The 14,504-nt window shown below is 38.5% G+C and overlaps 1 pseudogene; it reads left to right on the forward strand.

Moving 5' to 3' along the window:
- Nucleotides 1-13,089: 13,089 nt before the first annotated feature.
- LOC117719438 (small nucleolar RNA SNORA17) lies at nucleotides 13,090-13,229 on the forward strand (annotated as a pseudogene).
- The last annotated feature ends 1,275 nt before the right edge of the window (nucleotides 13,230-14,504 follow it).

Below are 14,504 nucleotides of genomic sequence, written 5' to 3' on the forward strand. Positions count from 1 at the left end.
GCTTCTCTAGTCTAGTTTTTATTTTGATACAAAATTAGGGATCAAACAACTATATTAGCCAAAAAGTCATCTTTAGATGTTAAAACAAAGTACTTGAAACAGGAAACTCACAAAGAACCTACCACACACAATTTAGGGGGCATAAAAACATGAAATGCCCATTCTTCTGATAGAGGTAGTGACTTTTCCATGGGTAGTATCTCAATGGTGGTGTTCCCATAGATGTAGAGTATGTGGAGATAGTTACAGGGATGTTTGAGAGTTTCAGGCCCTAGTGAATAGCTTGAAGTCCTAATTCTCCTTTCAGAACAAAATCAAAGACATCATGTAGACTACTCTGCCAGTCTGAGGCTTAGCCAAGCTTTCTCTTTCCTCTAAGTGCATGTGAAAGAGAAAGACCACATCCTGTATTCCAGCTTGCCACTTTTATCTAAGGTGAGAAAGACCAAGAAAGCTATGCCTTTGCTTTGCCCATTCAGTAAGAAGCTTTGGCTATTTTCCTGTTCTGGCCATTGGAACTAGAAGCAGGAACAAAATTAGAGATGATACCTACCCAAGAACACAGTGCCTCGATAACTCTAAAGGATACAAAATTTGACAAATAACTCACTAACTTCTCACCCAGGCCCTTCAGGTAACAAAAGATAGGTTTCCTCCCAAGTTCTCAAAACACAAAGCAAGCAGATGGCAAATTATGACAAGAACTAAGAGGTTCTTACTTGTAAAAGTCAAAATCTGCCCCCACGACATTTCACATGTAACAGAAATAATCTATCATGTAAAGACATGTGCTAGTACAAGAGAACATTGATGCATGAACTATTTAAAACAACTCAGTTAAGAAATGGAAGGAAAGATGTCATAAATCGTTTGTCTTGTGAAACTGTAAAAGTCCTGATTAATATACATCAATAATCATACCAAGGGGAATTCCACTGTTACTTTAATTATTATCTAGGTCAAAGCATTTTATTTTTAAAGGCTAATAATTGCTTTCAATATTAAAAACACACATATATATTTCACATGTATATAAGAGGTGAGTTCATGAATAATAAAATTAGAATTTTCTGAATGTAATGGCCATTACTATGTTGAAGATCTCATTAGTGTAAACATAAAAATTCCTTGAAAACAATGAGATCCTGCTTTTTTGTAGCTCATGTAAATCTGGATATAAAATATTTCCATTGTAATGAAATTTCATATTTGATTTATGTCTTATTTAGGGTTTTATTGCCATGAAGAGACACCATGACCATAACAACTCTTAGAAAGGAAAACATTTAATTGGGGCTGGCTTACAGTTTCAGAGGTTTAGTCCATTATCATCATGGCAGGAAGCATGATGGCATGTAGGCAGATATGGTGCTGCAGGGGGAGCTGAGAGTTCTACATCTTGATTTGCAGGCAGCAGAAGACTGGACACACTTCCTCCAACAAGGCCACACCTCTAGTACCAATCCCTAGGTTTTTAAATTTAAAAAAAAAATTAATTTAAACCACCACAATTTACTTTTAGAGATTCCATTCTTATAATCCAAAGCAAGCATCATACTTTTCACCATGATTCAGATGTTTTTAAGTTCATCAACCACGTCTGTCACTCATACAAGAGCCTGGTAAGTACATGCCTAATCGCACATACTCCCACAGATGCTCAACTGTTGCTTGAGTAAATATAGCATTGGGGATAATCTTTTCTCAAATCATAACATCAGATGATGGTTTGGTTTTGATATTAATCATTAACAGTAAAAAAAATAATAAGTTTTTATTAGAGTCACATTTCACAGGTCTATTTTTTCTAAAACAGATCAAGAAAATTTCCATCCTGAGATGGTGATGTGTTTCATTAGAGAAAGGCATATACCCTTTCTATACATGCCTGTAAATATGTGTTCATAGAACATGTGAACACGCTGCCATGTGACATCTTTACATTCTCTGCAGGCCTAGGAGTAAAATGGGTGAGTGACCTAAGAAATGAATGCTGAATTCTCTTTATGGTCTCAGGGGAATTTTTACTCCAGATGAAGGCATTATTCCTGACTAGTGTACAATGCATGAATGTTAACAGCTGTTGAACAAACTGTGGGAAGGAATTATGGAGAAATGAGTCTTGTTATTCATGTCACACATGTCACATCCACTTGTTTGTACTGTCAAAGTTAGTCACACAGAAATTCAGGTAGTCACAAGCCTAGAACTCTTCAGTTATTTTCTCTTCCCACAAGTCTTCCTGTTACCTGAAATTGCACACTGAGCAGAGCTTTGAGACAGTGCATGCTTAACACACTATAGCAACAAGAAATGGATTTCTCATTTTAAAGGTCCTGATTCTTTAGGGCTTTAGGTAAAAGTTGAATCTATTATAGTCTATCTAGACATATCCTAGTATAAAAAGTTCTACAGACAGAAGTTATTTACTTTCCCTCAAACTGAAAATAGTTTGGTATCTACTGTTCAGGGAATTTTCAGAACTAAATGTTAGGAACATCATTTTAAAATGACTTCACATTTGAACTAGAGTTTTCCCAAAGGAGACACATTAGTAACAGCATATACAAAGCTGCAGCACAATATTCATTAGGAAAGTTAAAATTCCATCTCAGGACATATTCAACCAAAAGAGACAAAGTTATGTGTCCATAAAATGATACACATTTTTAGATGTTCCCAGAAGTTTTATACAAATGTTCACCAATAGTTGAAGATGTTGAAAAATTAGAGTATATGTCATTAATGAGATGTCTCTCAGCAATTAGATGGAGGAGCTATCAAAATTTAAACTTATGGATGAACAAGAAAATATGTTTAATGAAAAAAGTCTGATGAAAAGTGATGTACATTGTACTATTCAATTCATGTGTATTTAAATGATGTTTATATTTTTATATATATATATATATATATATATATATATATATATATATATATATATATATGGAGGATGTGAAATGAAGGAGCATGTTATTTTAGACAGGTGGGATGTGGACGAAGCAGAACCCAGAAATGATTCTACAAAGAGACCTGAAGAGTTCTGAAGGAGATGGATAGATTTGTTGTAATCATGGCAATTATTTCATTGACTTTAAATTTTATGAAGTTCAGTACTTTCCATGCTTATTGTATGCCAAGTATCCTAAATACAAAAACTCACCAGGAAATACAATGACAGCAAGTGAGAGTGAGGATGTGGGAGAGATGGAACACTAATTCACAGCTGGCGGGAGGCTCACCACTGGTCGTCAGTTTGGAGGTCTCTGAAGAGATGGAAACATGTCTACCACATAACCCAGCTACATCAGCCCTGGGCACACTCCCCAATGAATCTCTCATATTTTTGGTTCTGAGCATAGCCTTTAATGGCTGAGCCATCTCTCCAGCCCATGAATCTCTATCCTATTACAGAGATACCTGCTCAGCCATGTTCACTGCCTCATTTTTACAATACTTAGGAAACAGAATAGGCCTAGATGTCCGTCAACTGAATAATAAATAACAAAACTGATCCACATACATACAGGAATTTTATTTAACAGTAAAGAAAAATGCAGTTATGAAATTTGTAGGTAAATAAGTTAGAAGCTGGAAAAAAGTCACCCAACTACAGGAAGACAAATTTTGCCTATGTAAATTCTGGCTTCAAATCTCTACTTTTGTGTGTTTAACGTAGAGTTCCTGTAGAGTTCTTGGAGGCCATTGGGAGAGAGATGCCTTAAAGGATGAGGGATGCTATAATATAAATCATATGAAAGTAGAGAGGGAGGGGGAGGAACAGAGGTGGAAATATTTAGATAGAGAAGTGATAGGAAAACAGGAGAAAAGACAGGGAAGGGTTAATGAAAACAAAGCATCATAAAAAGTCCATATGGAAACTTACTATCTTGTAGCCATACTAAAAAAATGTAACTTACAATTAAAAGAAGGGATCAAAAGGGAGATATCCTACATGGCTAGACAAAGCAACCCCTAGAAGCTATGGATCATTAATAAAACCCCAGTGGTAGATATAAGATACCTTCTTCTGGTTATTGGTCAAGGGATCCCCAGAATTTCCTCAACCCCCCCTTGCCATTCAGTCTTTTTTTGGTTGTCTATAGATCATAAGACCCTATAGCTGAAAATACCACATCTTGCAGATATCCATCTGGAACTTAACCAGGAAGCTTCCTCCCTGCCAACTAGCTTTTACAGTACTGTAAAGTGCTACACAGGCTTCTGAGGGAAAACAAGCATTAGTGAAACCTAATTTGCCAGGCAAATTGTGCATATTTGTGTAATAGTGACACACATGTTGTGGAAATAACCAATCTATCTCACAGAAAGAAATTCATACCTGGTACTAAAAACCCACTTAAAATCAGTAGGGACTGATTTTGTTTGGTTAAACTGACATATACTCAAATAGCTTCCTAAACGTATGTGTTATTCCTACAGAAAATAACCACTCTCTGTCTTAATCAGAGAAACATCTCTTTTCAGCCCAAAATGATGAATACAGAGGCATGTTTGTTGTTTTAGTTAGGGTTTCCCTTGCTGCAATGAAACACCATGACCAAAAACAAGTTGTGGAGGAAAGGGTTTGTTTAGCTTATTCTTCCACATCACAGTTCATCATCAAAGGAAGTCAGAAAAGAAACTCAAGCAGTATAGGAACCTGAAGGCAAGAGCTGATGCAGAAGCCATGGAGGGGTGCTGCTTACTGACTGGCTCCCCATGGCTTTTTAGCCTACTTTCTAGTAGAACCTGGGACCACCAGTCCAGGCATGATACCACCTATAATAGTCTAGGCCCTCCCAAACACTAATTAAGAAAATGCCTTATACCATGTCACAATCTGATCTTATGGAGGCATTTTCTTAATTGAGGTTCCTTCCTCTCAGACGACTTTAGCTTGTGTCAAGTTGACATAAAACTATCCAGCACAGCTGTATAAAGTGTTGAAAATAATTGTGGAAGAGAGAGAGAGAAAAGGATCAATAAACACCGTCCTCTGGGCAGTACACAGTCATTGAAATTTTTAACACTAAGCAGCTGTGGCTTACTGTACTAGGTCTGCATAAGAACGGGCCTATCAACACCCAGAAAAGGATGGAGAAAGGATTTATGGGGTTTTACCCCTCACTACTAAACTATTTCCTATGGATGATTCAGAAAAATGGGAAGTCAATCCCTTCAATTGGGTAACACCAACAGAGTCCAATAGATAGACTCAATCCAGTTGTTGAATATGTGGCCCAGATTAAACTTAATGAGTTACAAAACAAATCAAAAAAGGTCATGAATTGGGGAAAAGTCATGGTAGGGAGGAGGGAGAGTTGATAAGGATGTCAACATTCACCCACCTAAGCAGATCTGCAGATCTGTTTTTTGAGACCTGGGATCTGAGGAAGGGGAGGTCTCCAGTCTAATGCTGTAGATGACTTCACTTGGGTTTCAGTGTACCTCTATATGGGAATGTATCAAAAAAACAATGATCCAAGGAAGGTTGTTTGAGTTAAGAAAAACATAGATAAATGCCAGTAAGCACATACTAAATATTAACAGAGCAGCTCTTTCCCAGAACTTTCTCAAGACAGACTAATTTAAGCATGATTGCCTGGCACGTACTATTATTATGCATATCTGTGGGAAAACACAAAAGCAAGGCAGAAGGCCGGATCCTACTCAGCACACACCAAGGACAGCACTCAGCACGATTTTTTCCCAGCAGATTGGTTTCTATAGCTATGTTTTGACATCAAACGAGAATAAATATGTCTTATAAATTTAATGTAAATTTTTAACACAGGAGACACAAGATCACATCAAAGAACAATCCAGGGAACAAAATACACCTGGGGTAAAAGGCTCTTTGTCTTTTCTCTCAGAGCCTCTCTACAGTTCACCAAGGCATTATTCAGCATGTGTCATTCTTCTGACAATGTTCCAACAAAGCATAAGAGGGAAACGAGATAGGATTGAGGCAGAGAATAATCATAATGGATCATGTATGTCTATAAAATGTTCAAATAACTAACCTAATTAACAAAAATGTTAAATTTCCCAAACAACTCTATGGTTTGTAAAAAAAAAAAATAGATGTTTTTGAATACAAATTATATAGAAATGCTATCATTCAACAGTGCAAACAATTTTTGTAAGAACGAAATACAATGAAAAATAGCAAAGCTAAAAGAAAAGATAGGCTCCTTTTGTTTTTAATCATCTAAATATATTTTCGTTCTTTCTTCTACAACTTCAAAGAGAATTGACCATTAACTACTTTTCCTGAATACACTGAAAGTGTGCAAGTCAGACACTGAACCAACTTCTGCTTCTGTGCCCAATGGGTTCCTTTGCTATGGCTCACATAAGATTTCTGCAAATAAAAATTCTCTCCATTATTTCCCAGAGACAGGCATGCTTGTTGAAAATTAAAAGGGGATAGATGAAACACACATGCACGCACACACACACACACTCATACACACACATATACTTACATACACACACACATACACACTCATACACATACACACATATACACACCACACACATACATACACATGCACACACACACTCACATACATACCACATACATATACTCACATGCACACACTCATACACTTACATACACACCACACATACAAACACACCCACATACTCACATACATACACACATACACACCATACACACACATTCACATACACACACATACACAACATACACACACATTCACACACACACACACGCCACACACACACACGCCACACACACGCATGCACACACACACACACACCTTTTATCCTGGGCTAAAATAGAAGTGCAGCTCCCTAACTATGTCAAATGTCAGAGGACTAATTTAGTGTGTGCTTATGTCCACATAACTCATGGAGAACGGGAAGAGGAAATAGTGTTTTTCTTCTGTCTCTACCCCCGCTTTAGCTTGATGTGCAGAACACCATTCATCAACATTCGCTTGCATCTGCCAAGGACTACAGCTGTTGGGCAGTCCGAGCTAGTCTAAATCACCCGGTGAGTGCATGCAGCTCAGTGCTGTCAGAAAAGACACTGTGGAGAAGGCCCAGCAGGTTTCTCTGTGTTTCAGAATTCACTATGGCTTTGTCCTGCAGCTCTTGCTCCTCAGTCAAGTGCCCCCAGCTGCGATGAGCCACACTGCCAGGTGGGCTTGTGTTTGGATGAGCATGAAGTTGGAAAGGACTCAAATTTAAACTCAATTTTCAGTCAACAAAGTAAAGGACTGATTTCCATACCTCAATTAAAATGAATCATGACTAATTAACAACGTTTTTCACTCACTTGGGTCCACTCACCTCTCTGTTGCTAGGTGATAAAGAGAATGAAATCCCTTATGATGCTTATGGCAGATTGGGGGAGATTTGAAGCCTTGGAGTTAGGAGGATGAGCATAGGTAAGCAACATAACAATGTTTTTATCATTTGAAGGAAGGAATCTGACAGGCATCAAACTTTGCTATTTAAATCTTTACATTGGAGTGACTATGTGAACTTTAATTTTATTATTAATAGTGGCTTTTGAAAATATATATATGTATATATATACATATATACATATATACATATACATATATATATATATATAATGCCGTAGGATATATATTCACTGTTTTGTAAAATATATCTCATTGACAAACCGAATGATCATCCTTATGAGTTAGTCATACTTCAAAATTCTGAAAGATGACTGTTTTAATATCAGTGGAGGACGTGAGAGAGCACTGCAATGCAATTGCAAATATTCCATTTGTTGCATATTATGTGTCTTAGTTAGGGTTTTATTGCTGTGAAGAGTCACCCTGGCCAAGGCAACTCTTATAAAAAACAACATTTAATTGGGGCTGGCTTACAGCTTCAGAGGTTTAGTTCATTATCATCATGACAAGAAGCATGGCGGTATGCAGCCAGATGTGGTGCTGGAGAAGGAGCTGAGCGTTCTATGTCTTTATCCACAGGCAGCAAGAGAGTGGGTCACACTGGCCAGACTTGAGTTTATAAGACCTCGAAGCCCTCCTCCAGGGACACACTTTCTTCAATAAGGCCACACCCACTCCAACAAGGCCACACCTCCTAACAGTGTCACTCCCTGTGAGCCAAGCATTTACACACATGAGTCTATGGGGCCATTCCTATTAAAACCACTATATTATGTTAACTCCAATTATTTCTCTTTACTTCTTTCAACTCTGTGGAACATATCTATCTATAACTTGATGTGCCTTGCATCAACATGGTTTCAGTTTATGACCCAACTGAACTTCTCCTCAACTCTAAAAGGCCAAGAGCTGGGGTTTGCTCTGCTGTACAGATCATAGCCAACGATAACAGAGTTTTCCTCACAAACTATTCTGATAAGGAGCAGAGCACTGGGAAGCAGCCCCACTGTTAATTCTCCTGTTGTGTGATCATCCATAGTACGATTTTTAAGGGAAGGTCACTTTTGTGTGAGCAGCCAACCCCCTACACCCACTGATGAATAGCATGCACTCTGTGTAGCCCCTTTGCTCCCTGGAACACTGCGTGCCAATGAAGGTCATTTAATTGCGATCTTTTGCAGAAGCAGGTGAAATTCCTTAAATCTTTTCTATTGCAAAAGCTAAAGGTAGGCATGTATCTCTGGATGGCACCTCATCTTTTAGACTAGAAGGCCTTAAAGCTCCAGCCAAACTCTAGACTGCTTGCATGAGGCATATAGGTTTGATGGAATCGTGAAATTCGGTAGTTGAGAATTCTTCTTATGCAGCTCTCATGAAAATGTGCTTTCTGTAGTCGCTCATCATTACTTTTAATCTTGCTGTGGATACCAAGAGCTGGATGATGCTCAGTTAATCCACTGTGCTCTCATTTTCAAAAGGTCCTACTTGATGCTTTGAAAGCAACAAGCTTTTCGTTAACGGGCCAGCAATCCATCTGTGCTTTTGATTCTAATACACATCTCATCAAAACAAATCTTTACTGGGTGCTAGCTTACAGGTTAGCTTCTCAAAGGGTCTGTCTTTTATATTTGTTGGGAAAATGTTATTCAAATTATATTTCCTGTGATCCTTGAGCTGACAGACTGTCTTTCTCCAAAAGAAAGCAGAATAATCCTAAGGATTCTATACCTCAGTTGAAATTTTTAGCATATCTACCACAATGGGGAGAAATGAGTCTGGTAAATCTGATAAGCTTATTTTGTTAGATAAAAACCTAGAACCTGTCACAACTGTGATTTGAGGTAAGCGCTCTATCCCGTGGGCGTTGTTATCTGGGAGGAACTCTGAGGACAGGAGTCTCACCTGTTGTTGTCTTTCTGCCACTATAACCCACTATAACAGATACCGGAGATGAACAATGAAAACATTAACTTCTTTTTTCTTCTTCTTTTTTTTTTATTTTATATTTTATTTACATTTCAGATGCCATCCCCTTTCCCCATTTCCCCTCCCTAGAAAACCCCTATCCCATGCCCCCTTTTCCTTTTTGCTTTTATACATTTTTAAAAATGTTAATCAAAGGCTTTATAAGTTTGGTAATGCTCAATCAGAAGTGTAACCCAATACCCAACCTAGATATATCAACTATCTTTGACTGGTGGAGACACGTGAACATCTGCCTCCATGCACCCCCTCTCTTTCTCTCTCTTTCTCTCTCTCATCACCTAGCTTCACCCTTCCTATTAAAATAAAACTTTTCTCTCAAAATGCAATTAGAGCATAGTTATTCCTAATTGTACCAGTGAGGTACAAGATAGTCCTAATACCCAGTCCATCATTTGAAAACATTACCTTCTAAACTGGTCAGTAGTGGTGTAGCTCTTTAATCCCAGCGCTAAGGGAGGCAGAGGCGGGTAGATCTCTGAGTTTGAAGTCAGCCTGGTCTACGGAGCAAATTCAAGGACAGCCCAGGACTAACTTTTGTTCTCTCCTTTTTAGAGGTTTCCTTTCACAGTTGCTTGCCCACATTCCTTTGGACTAACAGATACACAACGTGATAGGACTTCGCAGCAGAGAAAACCTAGTCACTCCACGGATGGGAAATGAATGTCCAGTCTTGTCCTGGGACACATCCTTTATGACCAGAAGAGCTGACTCAAGGACCCAGTAGCAAGTTCACCACTTTCCAGTAGCGCCTGCTAGAGACCAAACATACAAAACAATGTAGGGCGTGAGCATTTGGGGGCATGAGAAGAGCTTCAGAAGCAGCATCGCATGGTGTTCAGCCCAGTCCTCCTCCGAGATGTTAGCTGGGAATCCTGGGAAGGTCTCCTGTGAACCAGGGGAAGAGCAAATAGCCTTGGCATCCGCACTATGTTGTTTGCACAGGTTGAATCTTCCTGAGAGAGAAGGCTGCTAGAAAAATCAGGGCCAGACCTATGTCCGCGGTTGTATTTTGTGACTCCCAGAACCTGCTTCTTATGGAGACAGAGTACGGCCCAAATAGCAACTGACCCAAGAAGGGTTCTTTCCTGTTGGAAGTTTTTAAGGTAAATGAACAAGGTACTGAATTGCTGGGTCATCTAGTCCAAAATGGCCAGCTTCAATCTAGTTAAATGTAACAAACTTTACTACTATACAATTAAAAATGTAAGTAAATGGTCTTTCTTACACTCACATGTTTTCTCTTTGCTTTTTATACATTTTTGTTTCCCTCACTTATATCGGCGGTCAACCAGCTGTCTGAGCATCAAGTATTTAAAAGTGCATCTTCAACAGGCTGGCCTGGAACTCAGAAATCTGCATGCCTCTGCCTCCCAAGTGCTGGGATTAAAGGCATGCGCCACCACTGCCCAGCGACATTAAGCATTTTAATTGTAGTGATTAGTCAGCTTGTAACATCTTTATGAAGAGATTGGTAGTTTCAAGTTAGCTAGTTATCTGTGCCTATTTTCTGTATAAAATTGGGTCTAAACTCATAAAACTAGATTCATAATACTGATATTGATACATATTTAAAGGTATAGATATATACCTTTAAATATATACACATTTAAAGGTATTTTACTAAAATAAAACAAACAAACAAAAAAAGCAAACAAAAACCAAACCCCTTGGTTATGCCAGAGTGAAATGACCAGGAGACTGGTTATTGGTGGAAGCAGCATAGGGATCTCTCGCTCGCTCTCTCTCTCTGACTAAAAAACACAAATCTACCCATATGATAAAATCTAAGCTGGCAGAGTTGTTATATTTATTTTTAGAATATATATATTACCTTCTATTTGCTTGCTTAGGTTTTTTTTCTCTTTTTCCATATCCCTTCCATAGGTGGAGGAATAACATTTACTTTGGAAACAACAGTAGATATGACACTTAACAGTTTATGTGAGATATTTACGTGTGTACAGACATCAGTACAGAAAATGTTTCTTGTATGTCAGAGGGAAGTTAACCATGAATGGAGTCTTAGAGAACTGTGTGTTAGATGTATTGATTTCTCATAGGCTCAGTAAAGTTTTTTAAGAATCACATCATCTCCAAATGGGGGTAGTTTGACTTCATCCCTTCCTATTGCTAAACCTGCTATGTCTTTCTCTTATCTAATTGTTACAGCTAAGAAGTCCAGTTGTATATTGAAGAAAAAAGGAAGAGGTATTCTTATGTCTCCCCTGACTTTACAGGAAATGCTCTCAGTTTATCTTCATTTATTGCAATGTTGGCTACAGGTTTGTTATCTATTGCCTTTGTTATGCTGAGATTTGTTTCATTGGTTTCTAACCCCCCAAGAACTTTTTTCTTTTTACTAAGATAGATTGTTTTCACATGTTGTATTCTGATTATGAATATATAATCTTTTATATCCTTTTTTCTCCTCCTCCCAGTTTCTCCTCCCCTCCCCCCCATCCAGATCTACTCCCTTTCTGTCTTGCATTACAAAAACAAACAAACAAATAGGCTTCTAAGGGACAATGATAAAATACGATGAAACAAAAGCCAACACATTGGAATTGAACAAAACAGACAGGAGCCCAAGAGAAAGCATAAAGACCACAGACCCACTTGTTCCCAGACTCAGGAATCCCATTAAAACTGGAAACTCTAATATATATGTAAAGGACCTAGAGCAGACCTGTGTGGGCCCTGTGCATGCAGTCAACACCCCGATTTTATTACTATAGCTCTGTACTTGAAATTGAGAATTGTGACGCCCTACCACACACACACACACACACACACACACACACACACACACACACACACAGAGTTCTTTTATTATTCAGGATTGTTTCATCTATCCTGATTTCTTTGTGTTTCCACATAATTGCTTAGGTTCTTAAATACAACATATGTATCAATGCTCTGTATGTTCTTTCCCTGTTGTCTATTGAATGTTTATGTGTGTGTTGGGGAGTGGTATGTCTCAAGTAAAGCACTTGCCACCAAGCTTGACGACCTGAATTTGATCCCCAGATGCTTCATGAAGAAAGAAGATAATGGGACCCTGAAAGTTTTCCTCTGACCCCTACACACGTACCATGGTACACACATATCTGTACTTACACACACACACACACACACACACACACACACACACACACACACAAATAATTTTAAATTGTTGCTCATAATAAAATAGTCCCTCAATTCATGTACTTTTAAAATACTTCACCTTTTGTGGGAGTTTTAACTTAACAAACATAAGAGAGAACCATCGTTTCCTATGCTCTCTCTGCCCTGACACATCTCGGCTTCTTCCACTGTCAATATTCTGCACTACAAGGGTAAATTATTACAAGTCATAAAGTTCCATTGATAATTATAATTACCAAAATCCTAGAACAAGGTTAAGCTGACTGAGATCCCTGACTTGATCTTATTTGCTAATATCTTGCCCATATATTTTATGATGGTTTTGGTAAAATCTGCGTGCAATTCTCCTTTCTATAATGTTGCTTTCACAGGTAAGATGCCCTTAATAGTTAAGTTTTAAATGGTCTAGTATGACTTTTTTCTAATTTATTCTCTGCATGGCTGGCAACATATCTTTTAAAATATTTGGAATGATTGACTAGCAATGTTATTTTATCTGGACTTTTCTTTTTGACGAAGATCTGAGATCGATTGCTTAAAATTAGTAAGCCTATCTTCCCCTAGAGGCATTGCAGGTGTGACTGCCGTGTCGCATGTGTGTCACATGTGTATCAGTGATGAGAGACAAGATAGGTGATGTCCATGCTTAGTGTTCTGACCAATAAGCATCTGAATGGTTAGTAGCATAACATTCCCTGAAAAAAGCAAACCTGAATTTAAACCCCAGAGAACCAAATAACCCTATTAAAAATGGAGTACAGAGCTAAACAAAGAATTCTCAACTGAGGAATATCAAGTGGATGAGAAGCACCTAAGGAAATGTTCAACATTTTTAATCATCAGAGAAATGCAAATCAAAACGACACTGAGATTCCACCTCACACCAGTCAGAATGGCTAAGATCAAAAACTCAGGTGACAACAGATGCTGGCAAGGGTGTGGAGAAAGAGAAACACTCCTCCATTGCTGGTGGGACTGCAAGCTGGTACAACCACTCTGGAAATCAGTCTGGTGGTTCCTCAGAAAATTGGACGTAGCATTACCTGAGGATCCAGCTATACCACTCCTGGGCATATACCCAGAAGATGCTCCAACATATAACAAGGACACATGCTCCACTATGTTCATAGCAGCTTTATTTGTAATAGCCAGAAGCTGGAAAGAACCCAGATGCCCTTCAACAGAGGACTGGATACAGAAAATGTGGTACATTTACACAATGGAGTATTACTCAGCTTTTTTTTTGTTTGTTTGTTTGTTTGGTTTTTTTTTTGTTTGTTTTTGTTTTTTTGTTTTTTGTTTTTTTTGTTTTTCGAGATAGGGTTTCTCTGTGTAGTCCTGGCTGTCCTGGAACTCACTTTGTAGACCAGGCTGGCCTCGAACTCAGAAATCCGCCTGTCTCGGCCTCCCAAGTGCTGGGATTAAAGGCGTGCGCCACCACCGCCCGGCTTACTCAGCTATTAAAAACAATGAATTCGAGAAATTCTTAGGTAAATGGATGGAACTAGAAAATATCACACTGAGTGAAGTAACTCAGTTACAAAAGAACACACATGGTATACACTCACTGATGAGTGAATATTAGCCCAAAACTCGGAATACTTAAGATACAATTACTTAAGATACAGACCACATGAAACTCAAGAAGAAGACCAAAATGTGGATGCTTCAGTTTTTCTTAGAAGGGGAAACAAAATATGGGAGCAAATACAGAGACAAAGTGTGAAGCAGAGACTGAAGGAAAGGCCATCCAGAGATTGCCCCACCTGGGGATCCATCCCATATACAGATACAAACCCAGGTACTATTGTGAATGCCAAGAAGTGCTTGCTGACAGAAGCCTGATATAGCTGTCTCCTGAGAGACTCTGCCAGAGCCTGACAAATACAGAGGCGGATGCTTGCAGCCAACCATTGAACTGAGCATGGGGTCCCCAATAGAGGAGTTAGAGAAAGGACTGAAGAAGCT

The sequence above is a fragment of the Arvicanthis niloticus genome, chromosome 13, assembly GCF_011762505.2.
Source record: "Arvicanthis niloticus isolate mArvNil1 chromosome 13, mArvNil1.pat.X, whole genome shotgun sequence".
NCBI classification, from domain to species: Eukaryota; Metazoa; Chordata; class Mammalia; order Rodentia; family Muridae; genus Arvicanthis; species Arvicanthis niloticus.